The sequence below is a fragment of the Alexandromys fortis genome, unplaced genomic scaffold (assembly GCF_014885135.2).
Source record: "Alexandromys fortis isolate MF-2015 unplaced genomic scaffold, M_Fortis_MF-2015_v1.1 scaffold_260, whole genome shotgun sequence".
In the NCBI taxonomy this organism is placed as follows: domain Eukaryota; kingdom Metazoa; phylum Chordata; class Mammalia; order Rodentia; family Cricetidae; genus Alexandromys; species Alexandromys fortis.
In genome coordinates, this window is record NW_026068136.1 from 126,369 (window position 1) to 150,625 (window position 24,257).

At 38.0% G+C, this 24,257-nt stretch overlaps 1 protein-coding gene across 7 annotated transcripts in view; it reads right to left on the minus strand.

Moving 5' to 3' along the window:
* Bicd1 (BICD cargo adaptor 1) overlaps positions 1-24,257 on the minus strand; it is a 143,426-nt gene that overhangs the window by 118,284 nt on the left and 885 nt on the right. The gene's annotated exons all lie outside the window — the stretch shown is intronic.

Sequence of the window (24,257 nt, forward strand, 5' to 3'; positions counted from 1 at the left end):
ATATATACACATATACATATATATGTACATACACACACATATTTCTCTCAAATATTTTTTTCTGTGATCTGTATTTGAGTTCATGGTAACACCATCCATTTTGTGTTCCCACATTGAAAATTTGGAAACGATTATGAATATGAGGTATTGTTGCTCAATTTGTAAGATTCATTATGTAACAGTTGATGTGGAAGGTGCAATAGCTGTGAATATGTTTTATTACCATTGGTTAATAAAGAAGCTGCTTTCAGCCAATGCTTAACAGAATATAGCCAGGCTGGAAGAGAGAGAGAGAGAGAGAGAGAGAGAGAGAGAGAGAGAGAGTAGGCAGAGTCAGAGAGAAGCCATATAGCCGCCATAGGAGACAGAGGCCTCCTCTGGAGACCGCCAAAACTTTGTCTGTAAACCACGGCCTCATGGTGATGAACAGATTAATGGAGATGGGTTAGTTTAGGATATAGGACTTAGCTATAAATACTCTTAAGCTATTGGCCAAACAATATTGCAATTAATACAGATTTCTATATAATTATTTTGGATAAGGGTGATGGGAAATAAACAAACAGCCTCTCCCAACAAACAGTTATTGTAAGTAATGTACAAGAAAAATGTAAAGCTTATTATTAAGCCTGAGAAGTAACTGTTAACTTGGTGGTATAATTAAGAAATAAAAGAACAAGAGAAAATGAATATATAAACTGATGTTCTGATGCAGGGGGTGAGGAAAAAAGTTCAAGGGGAGGAAACAGGAAGGTATATTTAATCAAAAACACATATAAATGAATGTGCTATCATTAAATATTTTAAAGGATTGTGTCAACACTAAAAAAATGTAAACTGGAGTTCTCTTTTTCAAAGAGCCACAGCTATGTTGAAGATTTTAGAGACTGACTGAATGGCTAGAACATCATAATTTTGGTCAGTGGGAATATTACAGATCTACAGCAAAGATTATCTTGGGATATCTTTAGTCCCCTAGATAGCCATTTATTACCAATCTCTGTAACTAACTGAGCTGGCTAGGTTTTTGCTATTGCTGTTATTGTTTTCTGTCAACTTAACACAAGTTATCAGGAAGTGTGGCCTAGTGAAGAGACTTCAGGCCACTGGGGTCACACCATCATTGGGACAGTGAGACTGGAGTCTCTCTGCTTTCCTCTCTTTTGCTTCCTGTCTGTACATTGAGCAGTTCTGCTCCGCTACATACTCCATCCATGAAGTGTCCTTATAGACACAAAACAATGAAGATATTGGTCTTGGATAGAAATCTTCAAATCCAACCTTTTCTCCTCTTAAAGTTGGTTACCTCAAATATTTGTTAAGAGTAACGGAAAGCAGACAAATACAATCACTTTGGAGTCTAGAAAAAGGTTGAGAGCTGTTGTATAAGGTTGCTCGTTCCTTCCTGGATGCCCAGACTCCTGAAATAATCACACAGAAACTATATTAATTAAATCATTGTTTGGCCTATTAGCTCTAGCTTCTTATTGGCTAGCTCTAACTTCTTGATTTAACCCATTTCTATTAATCTGTGTTTTGCCACATGGCTGTGGTTTACTGGCAAGGTTCCGGCTTGCCTATTCCCGATGGTGGCTAGATGGCATCTCTTTGACTCTGCCTTCTTTCTCCCAGCAGTCAGATTAGTTTTCCTCGCCTACCTCTATTCTGCCTTGCTAGACCCAAGACAGATTCTTTATTTACCAATAGTATTCATAGCATACAGAGGGGAATCTCACATCACTTCCCCTTTTCTGTCTAAATAAAAAGGAAGATTTTAACTTTAACATAGTAAAATTACATATAACAAAACTGGTATTGAGCAATTTTTTAGAGCAAGCATATTTTACACATGGTGATTATATTCACAGAAACTCATGAACATGTATGCCAACCAGATCACATATATGAAATGTCCACAGCACCACTGTTCACAACTCTATAATGGAAACAATAGAAATCTCCATCAGCCAAATAAAGGATGGATTGTGGTATGATAGAACAATACACTATGGAATAACAAAATGAAGTTACTATTACTATATGTGACAACCAGGAGCATCTCACCAAAAATAAAACAAAAAACAAGTCAGTCATAAAAAAATATAGAATATTATTCTACCATTTAAAGCTTAAAAATGGATATTAAAAATTAAGCTATGGATGAAAAGACTATGAAGAAAAATTATTATGACAAAAGTATATGTAGTAATTGCCAAGGAGCTACAGTGGATAAGGCACAAAGCATGATTCTGAGATACCCATTACTTTTCTTTCCTTCTCATAGATGGTAGTTTTATATTATTTGATGAATTGTGCATTCATTTTTGGTACTTTTTTCTGTATGGATGGTATATCAGATGTTTGTTAGAAACATTACACAGACATATAAGTCTAGAAATTCTGGAAACAGCATAAAAAAAGGCAGAAAATGGAAAAAATAAAACTATAATTTGGAAGTAGTAAGCGCTGTGAAAAGTAAAACAGGACAAAGGAAACTGGCTTAAGAGAGAAAACTATTTGAAGCCTGTACAATCATTTCTCCATAGACTCATGGAGTATTCGATGCACCCAGCAAAGCCAATGAAAATGGAATGTGTACTGAAATTCAACCTGTCCTACGAGCATGATGTCATAAAGCCTTCAAAATAACTCCAGTGACATTCAAAGTCCCTAAAATATATGCTAGCAGTTGAAAAAGTTAACAGTTGAAGGAAAAAAAGAAAGGTTGTCTATAGTACAATTCCTTCAGGTCAGTAACAAAGTACCATCCTAATGAACCAAAAAAAAAATTATCTAATATGGCTAGAAATCAGACATAAAATGAAGGCTATTATTATAATGAGTTTTTTCAAACAAAAAAAGAAAATCATGCCACAAATAACAATAAAACATTTTAATGTGAACATTAGTTGCCTATTATTTTTACCAATAATATTTTGTGTGTATCTATTTTAACAAATTGTCCTCATCAGCACTTTTTTCCTACTTATTAGTCAATATTAATCCTCATTTTAAGTTAATTCATTTTGCTTTGAATTTTCCTATATGTCATTGTTGTTCTCACATAATAAAAAAATCAGGCTTTATGTCCTCACATTACACTAACTACTTAATATCTTAGGATAAACTGTGTGGAATTTCCATTCTTTCTGAACTACAAACTGTAAAACACGATGACATGTATAAATGTACTAAATTGTACTTAGTTCATAAACTCAATAGGCATGTGTTGATATTTACGTTGCTAGGCTCTAGGAAAAGAATCAAGACAAGAATCCTGGCATTTGAAATTTACAAGGGTAAATAAAAGAGGGAAGAAAACTAATATATGCTGTTACAGAGAAAAGTACAATCAGAAAGTACAATCAGATCAGCTGCCTTTAAGTTGAATTTTTCACAGGCATTCAAATTACAAGATTTCTTTTTTGCCACATTTTTATACTTTAACTTAATAATAAAACACAGTATTATTCAAGATCAGACATCAAAATAAAAATAAATCATGAATAAGCTAAATAATAAAGTCTTAAATAATTTTATTCTCTTCATTTTAAGCTGGTATTTTATTAAGTGGGCATACAGCAGTAGTTAAACTAGTCTGGTTTCCATTTTAAACCTCCATGATAACTGGCAGATGGAGCACCTTATGTTAACAGGAAGGAAGCCAAAAGTTGTTGAAATAGGAGCGGCGGCAGGGCTGTGTCCCCGGCACCCGGCCGCCCGCATGGCTAGCTTATGCCCAGAAATAATTACACGGAAACTGTATTCCTTCAAACACTGCCTGGCCCGGCTAGATCCAGTTTCTTATTAGATAGCTCTTACATATTGTTCTAACCCATTTCTAATATTCTGCGTAGCCCACGAGCTGGCTTACCAGGGAGGATCTTAACATGCATCTGTCTGGCGTGGGAGCATCATGGCGACTCTTCCTAAGCTTCTTTCTCCCAGAATTCTCTTCTGTCTACTCCGCCTACCTAATTTTCTGTCCTATGAGGGCCGAGGCAGTTTCTTTATTATTACAAGACCCACCTCCATCATCTCCCCTCTTTCCGTTCAAACAAAAAAGAAAGGCTTTAACTTTAACATAGCAAAATTACATATAACAAAACAGTTATCAAGTAAGAATTACAGTTACAATATTTATAACTATTTTATCTCTTATCATAACTAAGGAAAACTATAACTATTCATTCTTCAACTCCATCAAAGACTCCAGAAGGATATAATAATACTTAAGTAACAAGAAATAAGAAAACTCTAGAAATGACAGAGACATCTCACTGCCTGGACAGTCACCCAAAGTTCCTCTGTACCATTGGGGCATCCATCTTCGGCCTACAGGCCCATGGTATCCAGCAGACACCTCCATGAAGCAGGAAATTTCAAAGACAGTTCAGTCATTTTCTGCTGTGTCCTGCAGAATGTCTCGCAGACTCTTTCATGAATCAGGAACCCCAAAAGACCATCTCACCTTTAGGCAAGTTCAGCAGTCCTCTCTCTGCAGGTTCTCTGTGTCCAGTTTATGCAACAGTCCAGGCAAGAGCGGGGGCCATCTGTTGAAATAGGAGCGGCGGCAGGGCTGTGTCCCCGGCACCCGGCCGCCCGCATGGCTAGCTTATGCCCAGAAATAATTACACGGAAACTGTATTCCTTCAAACACTGCCTGGCCCGGCTAGTTCCAGTTTCTTATTAGTTAGCTCTTACATTTTGTTCTAACCCATTTCTAATATTCTGAGTAGCCCAAGAGCTGGCTTACCAGAGAGGATCTTAACATGCATCTGTCTGGAGAGGGAGAATCATGGCGACTCTTCCTAAGCTTCTTTCTCCCAGAATTCTCTTCTGTCTACTCCGCCTACCTAATTTTCTGTCCTATGAGGGCCGAGGCAGTTTCTTTATTAATAAGAAATCACTCCCACATCAAAAAGTAACTACTCAGCCACAGTACAGAGGAAAAGCCAAAAGAAAGGGCTCTGAACTGAAAGGTTAGCAGATAACTGAATTTGAAAGGCTTCTAGAAAACTGTAAGATATTCAGTGTAACATTCTCCAGGATCTTTTCCTCTCTGGGATAAGGAATTATGCATGTTCTGAGGATGATTTCAATTGTGTGGAAAGACTGTAATCACAAAGGCATTTTATTTCCTCTGGCATGCATCAAGCGGCTGGTGCAGCTACTAATGTCTTAACTTCTGCTTCTCTAAATCCCCAAACTGCACACACTTAACTAACATGCACACCAGGAGAATGAGAAAATATGCCTAACATCTTATTCACTCTCATCCTAACCCTGAAACTAAAACTCAACATTTTGTTTTTTTGTTTGCAGATATACTCATTCTTGTAAACACTACTCAATAGCTTACTTAGGAAAAAAAAATCTTCTCATATTACAACGCATTTTTCCAGTACTATGAGAAGATTTTTTTTCCCTTACTAGGCATATTTAAAAGTTATGATATACTATGTTTTATCTACTGAATCAAAAAAAAAACATTTTTAATTAAAAGATAATAGATGTCTATATTCTGTATACAGACAGATGAACAATATTGAATGCTACAAGTAAATTCCATCATTTTCTTTAATTTATTTTTCTTTTTATCTTATGTGTATAAACGTTTTGCCTGCATGGATGTCTGTTCACCATATGCATGCCCAGTGACCACAGAGGCCAGAAGATATGAATACCCTGAGACAGAATTGTAGGCAGTTGTGAGCTGCTTGTGGATGCTAGGAATTAAACCTGGGACCCTGGAAGCGCAGCCAGTGCTCTTAACCACTGAGGCATCTCCCCAGTCCCTTGATTTACATTTCTAATCCTATGCTGCCTCTTATACATTCTAGAAGTAATAACAGACTTCAAAAGGTCAGGTATAGAAGAGAGTCTCATTCTGACATTAGCACAGTGCCACCTAAACAAGCACAAGATGTCTTCTGAAACATTTCATTTATAGTTTCTCTGCTATGGAAACAAAATCCATCTTTGTCAGAGCAAAGGAAGTCGGAAAAACAAGTCACTCGTTGGAAGTGTACTTGTAAGTGTTAGCATTGTATTGAACATGAGAAAAGGAAAACCTTTCGTCTAAGATATTTTCATAATCTCAAGAAAGAATTCCTCCTCTGCTTATTTTCAAGGAAACACAATACTTCCTGGAAGCCCAGGGATCGGTCTGTTAAATCCAGACCCATGCAGGAAAATAATTACCCAGGCCACAATAACATGGCCTATAATACAAAGCCAGCAACACTACCCAGCAGGAAGAGGCCGCCTTCAGTACAGGGGCTTCTGTGGCTGATTTAATTACAGCACAGCCAGGGAATCTCAATGGCAGTGCCCAAGGCTGCAGACTAGATACAGGCACAGATGGCTCTGCAGCTTCTCCTGCAGGATGACACCTTCCAGAGAAGTCTGAAAATAGACACAGCCCAAGAAGTTTTCTGGTACCAGTATTTTTATAAGCTCCATGGCATCACATGCTACTGTGAAAGTTATCCTTAAGAGCAGAGCCAATCACCAAGTATTTACTGAGCCTTGACTGAACAAGGGACTAGAGAAAAGTTTAAACTAGCTTGTCATCCAGGCTAGAAGCAGGAACTAGAATGATTTAAGAACTGTTGGAGTATTTTTCAACATGTTATGGTGCCTTGAAATAAATAAACAAAACCACGGCCTTGAAAATACTCAAGAGACAATAACAAACAAAAAAGCAAACTCACCTTTAAAAAAAATGGCCTTAGACACAGGAATAATAACTGAAATCTAATAAACCAACAAAGTATCTTTTTAAAGCAGTTACTGTAACAACCACATGGACCACAGCACAAATGGACAATCAGGATCACGAATTACAAAGTGATGATACAGTTATTAGGTAATACTGGAAATTCCATCTTGTGAAACAATTTAAAGAAAATGAAGGCTGGGTATAGGCTCAGCAGTTAAAACTACTTAGTGCTCTCCTAGGACTGGAACCAACATGGAATCAAATCCATGCCAGCTTGTTCACATCCCCTTGTAATTCTAGTTTTAGAAGTTCCAATACTTCTGACTTCCATGTGCACCCTTACACATGTACACAAGAAACACACACATACACATAATTTTGTTAGTTCCCAACCCACTCACCACCTCCAAAAAAGACAGTGCCATTTACTGACTATGGCCCAAAATGACAGTCTGGACTCAGCTCAGGATGAATTCTCACAGGTTTAACAAATGTATTGCTAGCAGAGAGATAAAAGCCTTCATGAAACATTCCTCAGAAACCCAGGTAACGTCTTCGCTTCTTATCTCTCCCTACAGCCAACTACTGCAGATGAGGAATACGGTTCTCCATCAGTATAATACATAGCAAAGGCCCACATGAACCCCAGGCTCCTTTGGTGCCCACTAACACACCTGTAATGCATATCAAAGCCACCAACAAATCTCCTCCCCTCTGTCCTAAACTTTCAGACAGTCCCAGATCCCACTCCCTCCCTCCCTTCCACAGCTCTACAGTTCTCTTTTTAAAACCCCGCAAGTCACCCCACCCCACTTCTCTCTGCTCCCCTGACCCACCCTCATCCCACCCTACCCCTGAATTAATTATTGTTGTTAATGATGTTTTTATTTTCCTCATGGAAAGAGACTGACAGATCTCTGTGAGTTGATCTATATAACAAGTTCCAGGACAAGCTAGGGAAGGCTACATAGTGAAAGTTTGTCTCAAGAAAGAATAAAAACGGGCCGGGCGGTGGTGGCACACGCCTTTACCCCAGCACTTGGGAGGCAGAGGCAGGCGGATCTCTGTGAGTTCGAGACCAGCCTGGTCTACAAGAGCTAGTTCCAGGACAGGCTCCAAAACCACAGAGAAACCCTGTCTCGAAAAACCAAAGGAAAAAAAAAAAAAATAAAAACACCAAGTTTTTAACTTACCACTACTTGACTCAAATTTTGGTTTTCTCACTAACTAGTCAGATAACATGATCTATCTGTGCTTCAATTTTTCCATCCATATAATGTAAATAATAAAATACCTACTTTCAAACTGTAGTGGTGTATATCTTTAATCCCAACACTTGGGGGACAGAAGCAAACAGACCTCTGTGAGTTCAAGGCCAGCCAGCCCTACATAGTGAGTTCCAGGACAGCCAGAGCTACCTAGTGAGTCCCTGTCTTAACATGTGTGTTGGAGAGGGGATAGTAATACCTGTTTTCATATGCTGCTAAGGGTGGTGCCTTAGGGCATAGCACACACTCAGCCAATAGCTGATAAGTGCTAAGTGGAGAACACAATTTAGCTGTTCTTCAATTTTGATGTCTGGCTTGTTCTCCTACCCAGTAAACAGGAAATCTGAACTAAAACCCAGCTCTTGTTAAAAGTTAAAGAGTACTTTCTATAGCCAGACTGCAAGGAAACATTTTTTAAAAATTAAGTCAGGGTGGTATCATAATAATCCACCCCAGTGCTTAAAACGTTAAGGCAAAAATTTGAGGCCAGCATTGGCTATATAGGAATATCTTGTCTAAAAAAAAGGGGCGGGGGGAGCCTATACAATCAACACGTACAGTAAGTCTCATTTTATTGCTGTTGTTGATACATAAAAGTCACATACTGATACTGAATGTCAAAGGCTTGTGTGCTGCAGATAACAAAATCAGGTCTTCCAGTAGAACATTTGTTATGCTTATGACTTACCTTGTTATTCCTTTTATTAGTTGGCTAATTTAAGAGGAAAGAGATCTTCTTATCACAGATATTTATTTGCTTAAGGTAGAATATAACTATGCAGCCCAGGCTGGCCTCAAATTCTTGACCTCCTGCCTCCGTCTTTTGAAAACTAAAATTATAAAAATGAGCTACCCACAGCTATTCTATTCTTTTTTCTTCTTGAAAAACTATGTTTTGAGTAATGAATTGTGACAAGAAATAGCTGAGTATAGTAAATTGAATTATAAAAATAATCAGGCAGTGGTGACACACACTTTACTCCCAGTACTCCAGAGGCAAAGGAAGGTGAAGCTCTGAGTTCGAGGCCAGCCTGAGTTACAGAGTGAGTTCTAGGTCAGCCAGGGCTACACAGAGAAACCCTGTCAATAAATAAGTAAATAGTGAATAAATAGCAATATTCACTTTAAAAAACGCAAAGTTGGTGAAAACCAGATTCATGTTGATCCAATGTTTTAGCTCCAGGTACTAATAGCTATTTAAGAAGATATACACAAAACTAATTAAATGTTCCTAAAAAAAAAATGGGTGCTTAGCAAAGAACTACTTCCTTATTTCTTAAAAATAATCATGCCTAGCTCAAAAATGGTCTAGACAGATGTCCTTCTAGAAAGGTCATATAAGGAGATTGAGGACCTGTGAAAAGAGAAGACAAGAAATGCCCAAACATCTCCCTTTTCTCTTCGTCTAGCAATTCATTATTAATCAGGATGTTATGCTCATACTGAATAATGCAAAGTTGAATAGGATAAGAAAACACATAAAATTCAGTCATCACAGAATAATGGAACATTACAATTGCTTTGGGCTCCAAGGAGACCACAGAGGGTCACCTCCTATAATGTTTAATATTCATGTCAACTTAAATGGATTTGTAGTAACCTAGGAGACACATCTCTGGGCATGTCTGTGAAGTTTCCAGAGAGGTTTAACTAACTGAAGAGGGTGTGTCCACCCTGAATATATGGGCAACACCATCCCATGGGCTGGGGAATCTGACTGTAATAAAAAAAAGAAAAACTGAGAGAGTGAGCTGAGCACCCGCACATCTTTCTCTGCCTCCTGACTGCAAATGCAATGTGACCAACATCCTCACACTCCCACCTCTGAAGGGAAACACACCAGATGGGGGAACATGAATAAAATAATCCCACACTAGTTCCAAATAGGGTATAATAAGGGGTTCTTTATTTAAAGGGGAATACACAGATCACAACTGAGAACAGGAATGGAATCCAGCATCCAGGTTGGGGGGGGGGATGCATGGGCAAGTCCACATGTTTTTGGTACTCAAGGCCACACCCAACCTGGTCCAGCCTCTCAAAAGCCATTGGCTGAAGGAGATTCCCCATCACCTCTCGCTTTTGTCTAAATAAGAGTGTTCCAAACCCAATACAAAGCTATTTGCAGTAAGAACATATATCAAGTATAAAAATCAGAATTACAACCAGCATAAACAATATTAAGCAAGAAACATATGCTAAATGTTTCAATAATTATTCTATCCTAAGGAGTCTAAGCCTTGTATTAGAACTGGCTTGGCTAAGTCATAAGAAGAAAGTAACTACAACTATCTAGTCTTCAACCCCACCAAAGGCCTGAGAAGGGAGATAATATTACTTGAGTAGGCAGGAAGTGCAATCAAGCAGCTTCCAAAATATGCAGTAAATGACAGAGGCAACTGGTTACTTGGGCAATCACCCAAAGTCTCATTTGCAACGTTGGAGCAACCAACTTTGGCTAAGGCCTTACCTCTTTACTTTTTCTATCACCGTGGACTGTGTTCCCTCAAACGACGAGCAAAAAACAAAACACATACTTCTTCAAGTTACTTCTGTCACAGCAACTAGAATGGTAACAATATACTTCCTAAGCAGCACTGAATGTGAACTCCCTAATTCAAATCATGTGTTTCTCAGCCACCATTCTGGCCCTGTGACATCAGTCTGCAGTCTGTGTTCTGAAGCTTGCTGGAGCAGCCATTTATTACTGTGATACTTCACTTGTGAAGTTTAACAGCAAACTATAAAATTGATGCACATGTTGTTATCAGAAATTTATTCTAAGTTATAAAGGAAATAAATGCACTTAATGACAGTCATAGTGCTAAAAGTAATTTAGACATCATCTTTCCCAAAATCTATCAAGTTTCTGACTCACTTCCTTCACTCTCTAACAAGTGGCATTTTGACTTCTGTCTCAATGTTACAATGAGCCTACAGGGAAGGCTCTGATCATGCAGCTTCTAACTCACTCTTGCTTTTAAGTCTCTATGGATGGCTCTTCTTCATATTCAGTCCCCTGTCCTTAAATCTACAACCCATTGGTCCCAGGATGAGGACACCAGAACATAATATTCCAGAATCAATAAGCCAATATTTATAAGACATTAATAATCAATGTTTCTGCTAATGAAAACAAAACATCGAGTTCTTACCCAGACCAAAATATCTGTCCCCTTAGCCTCCAAAGATTACCACAGGATCTAGCAATGCAAGCAAGTCATTAAAATCTTTTCACAGGAAAGAAAGAGTAAAGTGTTCTTTTATTCCTGTGTTTGTTTTGTCTTGTTATTTTGTTTGTTTGTTTCTGAGACAAGGTCTCTCACCTAGCCCTTGCTGTCCTTGAACTCACTGAGTTCCACCTACCTCTGCTGGAATTAAAGGCACGTACCACACACCCAACTTTAAAGTATTGTTTCTATAAGTCTCATGTTTTACTTTAACTCTAGCTTCAGGATATATTTATGTTCTAGTCTGCATATTCCTAATCTAGAGTGTACCCATTACATTCTATAAATAATAACCTTTTGTCTTAAAAAAAATTCTGACATCTACTTTAGTATCAGGATGGGACTATTTTAAGAGAATGTTAAAAGAATATGCCTGGTTAGTTTGTTTGACTTTATGGAAAGAAAAACAACAACATTTGGGCTTTGTGATAGGAACAAAAACTATTGTTTCACACTCAAAGTATTTCATGAAAGGTAGTCAATAAATTTCATGAGAGATACTACAACTATATAATGATGCTTTTTTAAACTCATTCTTTCACAAGATCATACACACACACACACACACACACAGAATGTACAGATCATAGTCTCCTCCCATTATCCTCTCTTATTTCCCCTCCCATCAAAGGCCTTCTTCCCAGCAAGTCCCCTTACTTTCCTACACTCAGGTGGTGTATGTGTATGTGTTTGAATACCTACCTGCGCATTGGTAGGAAACTATTAATTTGAACAAGGGCAATTTATCAGTGACTATACCACTGAGGAGTAAGACTTCCCCTGCCTCAGTACCCATTAACTGCCTATAACTCCTGAGACATGGATGGGGGTTTGCTTATGAGCTCCTCCTCTATTCATGATGAAATGTTGATAGGTACAGTCTTGTACGGCGGATGCTTATTTTTCTATGAAATTGATGAACCCTTTCTAATTATATGTTTTGGAAGACTCATTTTTAAATTCCTTTTAAAAACGAAGTATCAAAATTGGGATACATAACCATCCCATGGAGAATCAAAATGCACAGTTCAATTCTATACTATACTGAATCATTGCATTTTGGTGATATTTTGTTTGTATCTAACAAATAAAGCTTCCCTGAAGATCAGAGTGCAGAGCTAAGTCACTAGTAAGCCATAGAGGCCAGAGAGTGGTGGCACACATCTTTAATCCCAGCACTCAGGAGACAGAGGCAGATGGATCTCTGAGTTCAAGGCCATTCTGAACTACTCGAGATTGAACCTGTCTAAAAGAAAAACAGATCCCCGCACTTGGGATCACAAGTCTTTAATCACAGCACTAGGGATGTGGAGACAGGAGTGATATGGCTGGATGGAGAGAGAAATATAAGGCAGGAAGAGACAGGAGCTCAGATGCAGTCTGAGGATTCGTAGAAACAGGATCTTGCCTATTCAGTCTGAGCATTTGTAGAGGTAAGAACTCTCCAGTGGTTGACTGCTCTGCTTCTTTGACCTTCAGGCAAGCTTTATTTGTTAGATCACAAACAAAATATGGTTACATTGCATCTCAAATGCTAATAAAGCTGTGCTATGTTCACAAATACAAAACTTGTTCCCACTAATGAGTTCTACATTCGCTGGTACTTTCAGTCCAGGACAGTTACTTTCTGGCTTGTTAATTCTCATCACCTCAGATTCACCTTAAATGTCATTCCTCAAGAAAGTTTTGACTGACTCTCATTTCTAGTGTTACCTCCTCTACTAGCTTCTACTACATATATTACTCCATAATCCTGCTTTCCTTTGTTTTTAGTGCACATCCCTATACAAAATTATTTATTGCCTACTCTTTTGTTACTTTTGTTCCTCTGTCAAAAATCAACTCTCCGGGGAGGCTGGAGAGACAGCTCAGCAGTGAAGGGTATGAACTGCTCTTCCACAGGATCAAATAATTTGTTTAATCAACTTTCCAAAGACAAGAAATAATGTTCCCACAATACGTAACAGTATCTAGGATATAATGGTTAGTCACCAAGGGTGGAATGAACAAATATCTAGAATAATTTTTCTTATTTAAGATTAAGGAGATTTCTTTAATCTTCAAGTAACCATTATCTCTGGTTGCTCTTTCCTATATCAAGTTGCCATTTTTGCAATGGCATTGCTTTAACTTCTTTGTTTTGGTTTGGTTTGCTTCTTGCTATACTGAGAATAGAACCCAGGGTCTCACATATGCTATAGGCAAGCACTGCTGCTGAGCTGTATATCCACAGACACAGAAGTTAGTTTTACATTATAAAATGTTCACATTTACTTAGCACAAAGAAGTAATGAAAAATTCAAAATGCCCTAATACACCATCACAAGAGTAAGGCAGTAGCTGCCACTTTCTAATTTACAGGAGCTCCTGATATATATAAAAAACTTAAATACATCAGAAGAATTAGTGTAGCAGCTATGTCCAGACTCCTTCTTAGGGGGATGTCTTAATTAGGGTTTCTATTGCTGTGAAAACACACCATGATCACAGCAACTCTTATAACGGAAAACATTTCATTGGAATGGCTCACTCACAGTTCAGAGGTTCAGTCCATTGTCATCACGGTGTGACTGCTGAAGAAGTAGCTGAAAGTCCTCCCTCGTACAGGCAACAGGAAGTGGACTGAGACGACGGGCAGTAACAAGCATACATGAGACCCCACAGAGACACACCTACTCCAACAACAACAAACAAGGCCACACCTCCTATTAGTGCCACTCCCTATGAGATTATGGTAGCCAGTTAACACTCAAACTACCACAGGGGAGAGTCTTCTGCTGTTGTCCCCAGATCTGCTACCACTAAGGGAGCCTTCCTGTGGCCAACTTCCTCATAAATCAGCTATGATGAGGCATTAGCTAGCAAGAACTGACTGAAGGGGCCTTTACCGCTGGCCATAATCATCTCTGCAGCGTCATGTCTCATCTCTCACTCCATTTTTTTAATCCACTGTCCCCTGCAACAGCACAGATGGTGACAAGGTGCAATTGCCCCAGGCTCTCTTCCTTCGTAGGCTATTTCCTGTTCCTGGAAGAGCACACTCTTCTCTTAGAAAAATCCCTACTCGCTCTTCAAAGCTGCCTTAAAACCGTTTCTCTGATTCCTCTGAGTTGACCTCTATCCTTTCAAGCCCAGTTATTCTATTATCTTACCATGAATTATTATTATTATATCATCATATTCATCATTTATCGGGTGCTTCACATGAATTTTTCTCTACCACCCAGTCACTATCTTCCTTACATTTGAGGATGGGATAGGTCACAGAGTTTGAAGTATTACTTTGGAATTACAGAGCTACTAAAGGAATTCAAATACAGTTTGCTAAGATAAAAAAGTTTCATGATCTTTCCTGTGAATGTTATTATCAGAGGTTTTTTTTTTCTCTCTGTGTAGCTACCAGCAATAAATAACTTAAAAATAAAGACCTTGTTTTCTCTTTGAAAAGAATATTTAGTGTGTGTGTGTGTGTGTGTGTGTGTGTGTGTGTGTGTACACCATGTGCATGCAGGAGCCTGCAGATGTCAGACAGTATCAGATTCCTATGAACTAGAGTTACAGGCAACTGTGAGTTGCCATGTGGGTGTGGGAAAACAAACCCAGGCTCTCCACAAGAGCAGCAAGTACTTTTACTGATGAGCCATCTCTCTAGCTCCAAGACTTTATTTTCTTATACATAGAAAAATGCTTAACATAGAGCTATGCTCTCAAAAAAGCTTAACAGGCAAATGAAAGAGTGAAAGAAGGAATGGCCAGCATTCTAGAATAGCAGTTATATCAATCACAGAACCAGTGGTACACGCTGAGACTGTCTCTGAACCCTTCACCAGCCTAGGTACAATGAACCAGATAAGTTGGCACAATGGCTTTCTAGTCAGTTGGTTTAACCCAGAAAAGTGAGTATTTTAAAAACAAACTCTTTTTTAAAAAATAACTTGCTATTTTAAAACTTTATCCAGTTTTCCAAGTCTAATTCAATGCAATATCATAAATACTTAATAAGCAGTTGCACTTTGGATGAAGAAGAGAAAGAGCATACTTCATGGACCACTGGCTTTATTAAAACTCATTTTTAAGCCAAGCGTGATAGCCTGCACTTGGGAAATGACTATAACCCAGCTACTTGGGAAGCTGAGGCAAGAGGATTACTTAAGCTTAATGGTTCAAGACTAACATAAGCAACACAGTGAGACTTCTATTTCAAAAAAAAAGATAAGAAAGAAAAAGAGAAAAAGGAAGAAAGGAAAGAAGAAAGGAAGGGAGAGAGGGAGGGAAGGAGGAAGGGAGGGAAAGAGAGAGAAAAGGAGAAGGGAAGAAACCAAAAAAGTCCAAATTCTTCGTTTCTCAGAAGAGTTTATAATCTTTCTTAAATATATATATCAAGGTTTCAAGGTTGTCCCACGGGGGCAAATAAGAATGTGCAGAACAATGAAACTCTGGCCAAATCCTCTAAAAGTTCTCTGTCTCACTCAGAACAAAAGTCAAAATCACAGTATCATATAACACTGCTACATAATTTGACCCTGATTCCCTTTCTGGCCTCATCTACTTTTTACCCCTAGCTCCATCATGTATCCCCTTGCCATTTTTTTTAATGAAGCTTTCTCTGGCATAATAACCTTGCCCACTATACATGCCATCTTCTTGTTTTGTTATTTCTCTACAACATTAAGGACCATTTAACATATTATCTATTTTTCTTGTTCATTTTTATTATTGTCTTTTGTGGTAGTTTGAAAGAAAATGGCCCCCAAAAGGAGTGGCACTATTAGGTGCTGTGGGACAATGCTCTTGTACACTGTAAAGGTTTGTCCCTCGTATTATTTTAATAAAATTCTGATTGGCCAGTAGCTAGGCAGGAAGTATAAGCAGGGTGACCAGATTAAGAGAATTCTGGGACGAGGGAAGGCAGAGAGGCAGTCACCAACAAGAAAAAGAGGAAGCAAGATAAGAATGCCTTACTGAGAAAAGGTACCAAGTCATGTGGTTAAACATAAACAAGAATTATGGGTTAATTTAAGTTGTTAGAGGTAGTTACTAATAAGCCTGAACAATAGGCCAAACAATTTATAATTACTATAGAACTCTGTGTGTTTCTTTGGGAATGAACAGCTGTGGGACGGGGTGGGATAGAAAATTTCATGTACAATTAGGAGGTGTGGTCTTATAGAATTGTGTCACCGTGAGGGAGGGCTTTGAGGTCTCTTGCTCAAGCTTCCTTCAGCATGATTTTCAGTCGGCTTCCTGTTGCCTGCAAGATGTAGGACTGCCTCTACTTCTCCAGCACCACATCTGCCTGCATGCCACAATGCTCCCTACCTTGATAATGGACTGATACTCTGAAACGGTAAGCAAATCACGCCAATTAAATGTTTTCATTTATAAGCGTTTCCATGGTCATGGTGTCTCTTTACAGCAATAAAAACCCAAACTAAGACATCTTTCTTCACACAGAGAGTACAAGCTCCATGAACACAGAGCTTTCTCACTGTTCTATACTGTATCTTCAACACCCAGATCTATAACTCCCACACAGCAGTTAATAACAATATTAATTAATTAATAACAATATTAATGTTATTGCAGGAATGAATGAACAAACATTTATTTTTATGTAATAACCTATTTAATCAGAGCACTTCTTTTATACCCATTTTTCAAATTTCTGAGTCACATTAGCATCACATTTTTTAAAATTGGAATTGGTAGCAGTAACTAAAACATTATCTGTCTAAATTTGCTTTTGCTTTCATTGTGTTTTTCTGAAATAACTTACCATGACTATTTTCTAAAAATCTAATTATGGTTTTGAGGCCTGTGGTGGTTGAATGAAAGTGACCCCCCCCTCCCCATAGGCTCATGTGTTTGAATGCATTTTTCACCAGTTAGCAGAACTGTTTGGGAAGGATTAGAAAATGTGGCCTTATTGTAGGAACTGTGTCACTGGTGGGGAAGAGGCTTTGAAGTTTCAAAAGCCCAGGCTAGATCCAGTCCCCTCTCTCTCTCTCTCTCTTTCTCTCTCTCTCTCTCTTTCTCTCTCTCTCTCTCTCTCTCTCTCGCTCGCTCGCTCTCTCGCTCGCTCTCTCGCTCTCTCACTCTCTCACTCTCTCGCACTCTCTCTCTCCATGGATCAGCATGCAAACCCCTAATTACTGCGCTAGTGCTATGCCTCCCTGCCAACCAACATGCTCCCCAACATGGTGATCATGGACCAACATTCTGAAACTATGAACAAGTTGCCAACTAAATGCTTCCTTCTATGAAGCCGGGTGCAAGTGTTTCAATGATAACAAATTCCATGAATCAGTTCCAAAATAAGATAGGGAAGATTAGAAAAGTAAATTGAGTTTAGAGGTCACTGTGTATGGGCCAGGCGTTGATATAAGAGATATTTCTTACTTTAGGAAAAACAATGGTGAGAGAAAGAGTACAATGATCAAACGGTGCAATATCATGGCCAGAACTGAATGCACAGAGCTGAAATGGACAGGAAGAAAATTAGAAAACAGTTGAGAACAAATCCAAGACGTCTGGGGGAAAGTAAATGCAAACAAGTGAGATTTTTCGTATTTTGGAAAAAGTGGAATGAATTTGAAAAAGAAAGTTTAGGCACACAAATAAGCAAACTGGATAGCTCTAAAAACAGCAGGTCAGAAATTTAATGCTGGTAAATATTTTGAAACTTTTCAATCACCTGGCTTTTATAAAGTAATTAGATCCCAGGAAGAAAAAATACCAAAAGTCGTTCTTTCATTAAGACACTTGCTAAAATGTTCATGTTTTCTTCTCTCTTCTCCCTATCTCCTATGAGATGCTGTACAAGATCTGAAGTGCCTGTTAAGATCCCAGTTGTCTACCTCAAAACTAAACTGCCAGAGAACAAATAAGGGGTAATGTACTAATGCCCAACTGCCCGAATCCTCCTGGCTTCACACCAAGATCCAGAGTGAGCAGGATGTGGTCCCACTGCAGAACTGGCTTCTCCAGCTGTGGAAAACAGCCAGGCACTATGCTGATGCACATACTTCCTATCACCGGCCGAAGAGATAAAGAAGCAAAGTCGCCAATAATTCACCTGCAAAACCATCCATCTAGTCCCTTGATATCAACACACAGGGCTACTGTGGGGTCATCCAACAAATCCCCCCAGTTTCTTCCATATACAACTGCACTTCTTTCCTCTCTCACTACCATCCAAACTATCAGGACAGAATTTAAGCCACCTTATCGGTCTTCCCTAGTTAGTACTATATTCTTTACACTTGATTTCAGAAAAACAAAGAACAAAACAAAATCCTACAGATAGAATCATATATTCAAAGACATTTAAAATAAATACATAAGAATATTTACCAAAGAAGCAAGACAATAAGAAGGGAGAACACGTAAAAGAAAATGTACTACATTGTTAACCTAGTATATTTTTTATTGCTGTGATAAACACCATAACCAAAAGCAATTTGGGGAAGAAATGGCTTACTTGGCTTACAGGTTACAATTCATCATCCAAGGAAGCCAAGGAGAAAACTGGGAGACAGTAACTGAAGCAGAGACCATGGAGGAATGCTGCTTACTGGTTTGCTCAGCCTCCTTTCCTATACAGACCAGGGCCACCTATACAGGAGGGATAACAGTGAGCTGGGCCCTCCCACATCAATCACCAATCAAAAAGAAATCAAAATGTCCCACAAATATGCCCAGAGGGCAATCTGATGAGGCAATTCCTCAACTAAGGTTCCCTCTTTGTAGGTGACCTCGGTCAAGTTGACAAGAAGGAGCCAACAAAGTTGTATTTGCTTTTTTCTAAACCATTGCCATTGCAGCTCTTTAAAAAAAATCAAACTCTTATGATCAAAAAGGAAAAAGTACATTAACAGTACTAATGCACCTGGGGACAGGTTGTGTTCCCATCATTTTGGCTGTAGAGAGAAGAGGATAAAATATACAAAGCCAGCTTCAGTTACATAGGTCTAACCCACCTTAGGTTACATGAGACTTTGTATCAAAAACAACACATTGATGAATTCTAAGAATCAGTCAATGGTGATCAATTTTGTTGTTCCTACCCCTCAAAGCCCTAAGAGGGCAATGAGGAGTAGTTTTCAGTTAAGATGATGGTTTCACTAAGCCTGGTCAGATTTTTTGCCCATATGTCTTATTTAAATTTTTTCTAATTCAAAATGTATATAACTTGCAAAACACTATTAAATTGTTCGTGTATTCCATATCCTAGATATTAGATTTAAATTAAATGACAACCAAATACACAACTCATTCAGTTGAGTGTTGAATAACTAAATTTGTTACACAGCTAATACCCACTCACAAAATAACATGAATTAATAAAACTCATGAAATGTGGGTTGAAACTCGACCCTCTAAAACTGCATTCCCCACAGTACCTTTCTTTGTAAATGGAACCAACTTCCATTCATCCTTAATATTCTCCTCTGCTCTCTTGCTAAAGTCAACATTGCATTCCTCCTACCTCCTAAATAGCTCTTAATTGTGTGTCAGGTCCAAAGGAAACTGCAATTACCCCAACTCCAAACAGCAGACCAAATAAACAGAAATGAGCTCAATCTGAATTACAGGAGGATTTCTGGGTTAGATAAAAGCCAACATCCCTCAGGAGATTATGAAACCCATTCAGTCTACCAAAAGGAGTCATTTTCTTTACCTCTGGCAAAAGGGACATATGGCACCTGTCACCATAATCAAGGTCCATGCTAACCTCTAGGCTCCCTCAGTCCCTACTCACAAGTACTTACTACGTATTTCAAATGTCCCCACACCAGTCTCCTGATCTTTTCCTGCTCCCAGATACTCACTCTTCTTATGACCCAGCTGTTCTCATTATCCTGGGCTATTGCTACTGCCAATCTCACTATGCTGTCTGCCCCACTTGGACTTAATACTGTACTTTTCTGTTGACATTCCCACCCCAGGTACTTTTCAATGAACCATATTTGTTTAAAGATTCCAGAAATAAGTCAAAGATGTTTTTAATGCTTGGCTTTCCAAAGTCACAATGCATTAATATTATTTTATTTCATTTATTTATTTATTCATTATGTGTGTGTACATATGTACAACATGTGTGTAGAGATCAGAGGACAACTTGCAGGAGTGATTGTCTGCTTCCACCATGTGGGTCCTCAGGGTTGGTGAACATGCCTTTATCCACTAAGCCATTTTAGCAGTACAGCAATATTGTTTGCTATATTTTACTGATAATGAACAAATATTCCTTTTGAATAATCAGTGCACTCAAAAAAATTTTATTACATCGTGTGTGTGTGTGTGTGTGTGTGTGTGTGTGTGTGTGTGTTTAGCATTCATGTGGAGATAAGAAGACAGCTTGCAAGAGTGGGCTCTCTTTCTCCACCATGTAGAAGCAGAGTGAAGGGAGAGTAATCAAACTCATATTCAAACAAAAGCCCTTCCCTTCTGAGCCATCTTGCTCCTTCCCCAGAGAGAATGTTTTAAAACAATCGTTTCCAGGGTTGAGAAACAGCTTAGTTGGTAAAATACCTACTATATAAGCATTGGGACCTAAATCTGATGCTTTAAAAACCCTAGCATGGGCCAGGCCATGGTGGTGCCTTTAATCCCAGCGGGAGGGAGGTAGAGGTAGGCAGAGCTTGGTGAGTTCGAGGCCAGCCTGGTCTACAAGAGCTAGTTCCAGCTGACTCCAAAGCTACAGGGAAAACCTGTCTCAGGAAGAAAAAAATAAATAAATAAATAAATAAATAAATAAATAAATAAATAAAACCTAGCTTGGAAAGAATCAAGACCACAATGGAGATACCCACTGAAACAGCTTACCTGAGCTAATGGGAGCTCACCTACTCTAGCCTAACAGTGGGGGAAGGGGGAGGAGGAAGGGGAAGGGCAAGAACCAGCATAGGACCAAACTAGGCCCTCTGAATGTGGTGACTGTTGTATGGCTGGGGAAGACTGTGGGGCCACTGACAGAGACAGGATTTATCCCTACTGCTTGTACTTGCTTTTTGGAACCCATTCTCCTAGTTATAGGAGGGGAGGGCCTTGGTCCTGCCTTAAAGCAATGTGCTAGACTTTGTAGACTCGCCATGGGAATCCTTACCCTCTCTAAGGAGTGGATGGGGGAGGTTGACTGGGGGGTAGAGGAAGTGGGAGGAATGGAGGGAGTGAGAACTGAGATTGGTAAGAAAAATAAGAAAAAATAAATAATAATAATAATTGATCAATTAATTAAAAGAGGAACACCTAACACTTGTAACCTCAGCAGTGGGGAGGCAAATATAGGTGGTTCCGTAAGGTTCACTGACCAGCCAACCTAGCATACTTGGTGAGTTTCAGGCCAATGAGAGATACTGTCTCAAAAAACAAGTTGTCTAAGGAGTAATATTTGGATGTCCTCTGACCTACACACACACACACACACACACACACATACACACACACTAAAAGGCTCCTATATGACATCATCATCAGAATATCTTGGTTTGCACAATTATTTTTGTTTGTTTGTTTTTGTATTTGTATTTAAGACTGACTCGGTTCATTTAAGTAATGCTCTCAACTAAAATAAAACATATTTAAAAGATAAAAACAAGTCTTATTATCAAATAATAACAATTATTTTACTATCTCAAATATAGTTTTGTATAGCTATAATCCTGCTTACTAAGAATCTTCATTGCTTTCTTTATACCAAATGTTAATCAAAATACAATGAAAATGAGTGTCATTTGATAAATTTATAATTTTATTCCTTAAAATTTTATTTTAATAAATACAGTAGGTATTTGTATTATTGTATATTAAGAAACTTCTTTAATCTTATAAAACATTTTCCCTTTTTTCTCTTTACTGTCAATGAGACTAATATAGGTAGTCACTTCTTACACTCTTCAGTTTTCTCAGTCTTTATCTGACACTAAGCAGTACTGACTTCCAAACACTTGGTAAACGTGTGATTTCTAATACAAATTCATTTTTATAAAATATTTATTCTTATACATATGTGCTAAGTTCTATTTAACGACTTAATTATATTAAATTAAATAAGCAAGGCACAGAAGAAAAAATACTTCATTATCTCGTTCATATAAGGAATCAGAGAAGTAAATGGTAATTATCAGAGGTGTTGATTGCTTAAAAGAAGAGATGTTGGTGAAAAGATGCATTTTTACAGTTAGACAGGATGAATGAGTTTAAGAAATTCACTGTGCAGCATGATAGCTATAATGCCAATATATTCACTTTTTAAAAATATAGAATGGGTGTTGGGTTATCACAAAAAACAATAATTATATGAAGTAGTATATTAACTCGATTAAGCCATAGCATGTATACTGCAAAACAATATTATATGCGATAAATACATGCAATTTTATCTATCGTCTTCAAATGAATAAATAAACAAATTTATTCCCTTAAGAATTCTTTGTCTACTATAGACAAAAGACAACCATATTAAGGTATACTATGTTGAGTACATACAACACAGAAATAGCCTTAAAAGTGTTTTTTGACTAAAGAAGAAAGGCCTATGAACAGCCATATTTTAAATCATCACGTACGTCCACCTCTTCTACCAAGAAAGTGATGACTTAACATTTGTTTACATTTCTCCACCTTGGCAAAGTGCAGTTGATAAATAAGACATTATAGAAACATCTCTGAGAATTACAATAATCATCTGTTTCCTGACTTCCCAAGGTTTAGTACCACTACATTTAAACATGTAAGTCTAAGACATAATTTAATTTAGAAAATATAAGTAAATACAGATACCATTTAAACCAAATATAAATATGGCAAGAAAAGCGTGAACTAGAATTTATAGCCTGATATACAAAAATTATATTTTCATCTATGATTTTTCAACCATATTTATTTACATCTTTTTTGATATCTAAGCAGCTGAATAAAATAGCATAATTGAAGGTATAAATCTGTATTATTTATGAATTAGAAGACAAATTGATTAGAATGTCAACTCATATATTTTAATTGTAACAACACAAAACAGGACCTTCTCTTTCCCTAAAATAAACTAATTATATGAAAAGTATTTCTGTGTCTGTATTATGATATACCTAACATTAAAAATGTTAGTATGCACCTAAAAATAAAGACTTGTCACACAGGTAAGCAGTGTATATGTGCATTAACATTTATATTTGATTACTTGCTACTCCCAGTGCCTTAAATAATACGGATAATCCTTATGAGTGCTTGGTTGGACATAAATACATATTCACTATTTTCTTTCGGTACATTAGTATTTAAAAGAAGAAAAACATAAAAACAGAAAAATGTTATTCACAGAACATTGGTGATATTCTGAATTTTATAAATTCAGTCATTTCAACTTGAAAGGCCATATTTGACAGAGAAGGCACGGATATCCATATATTTTACATATACCCTTCTTTCACACCCTTTGGAGGTGAGTTTATCTTTTCTCAGTCTCGATATACCTTTCATAAAACGTAAGCATAGCTCAGCCTGGCTCAGAGGTGAAATTAAGGGCAGCAAAACCACCTCGCAAAGTTGTTTTGCTCCTACAGGCCCAGGATAAATAAGAACTAAAGCCAGCATCGTACTGGGGTGGTGAGTCCTAATAACTAGTCCACCAAGAACCAGTTACTCAGCAGACAGCTGAGGTACCAAATTCTACAGTCCTGAAATTGTAGGTTTTCAGACACAAAACTCCTCGTCAGTTGGATGGATTATGCAACGGTCATTGATAACTGGGTTTGAAATAACAGCAGTTTTAGAAGTTTGATTTACACATTTCAACCCAGTTCAGTGTTCATTGCCAGCGCTGATACTTGAAGACTCTTGTGACTCTCCCTACCCCCACTCCCCACAAGCTAAGGATTTTCCCATTCCAGCTTATGCATTCATTTCTTGGGCAATTTTTCTATTGATGAAAACAATAGACTCTTTCAATATTCCTTTATCAACAAAGGGCTCTAAGATGAAGTCCTTCTGGCCATATCCCTTCTGACTCCGCTACAATAATGCTTGGCGCTGAGA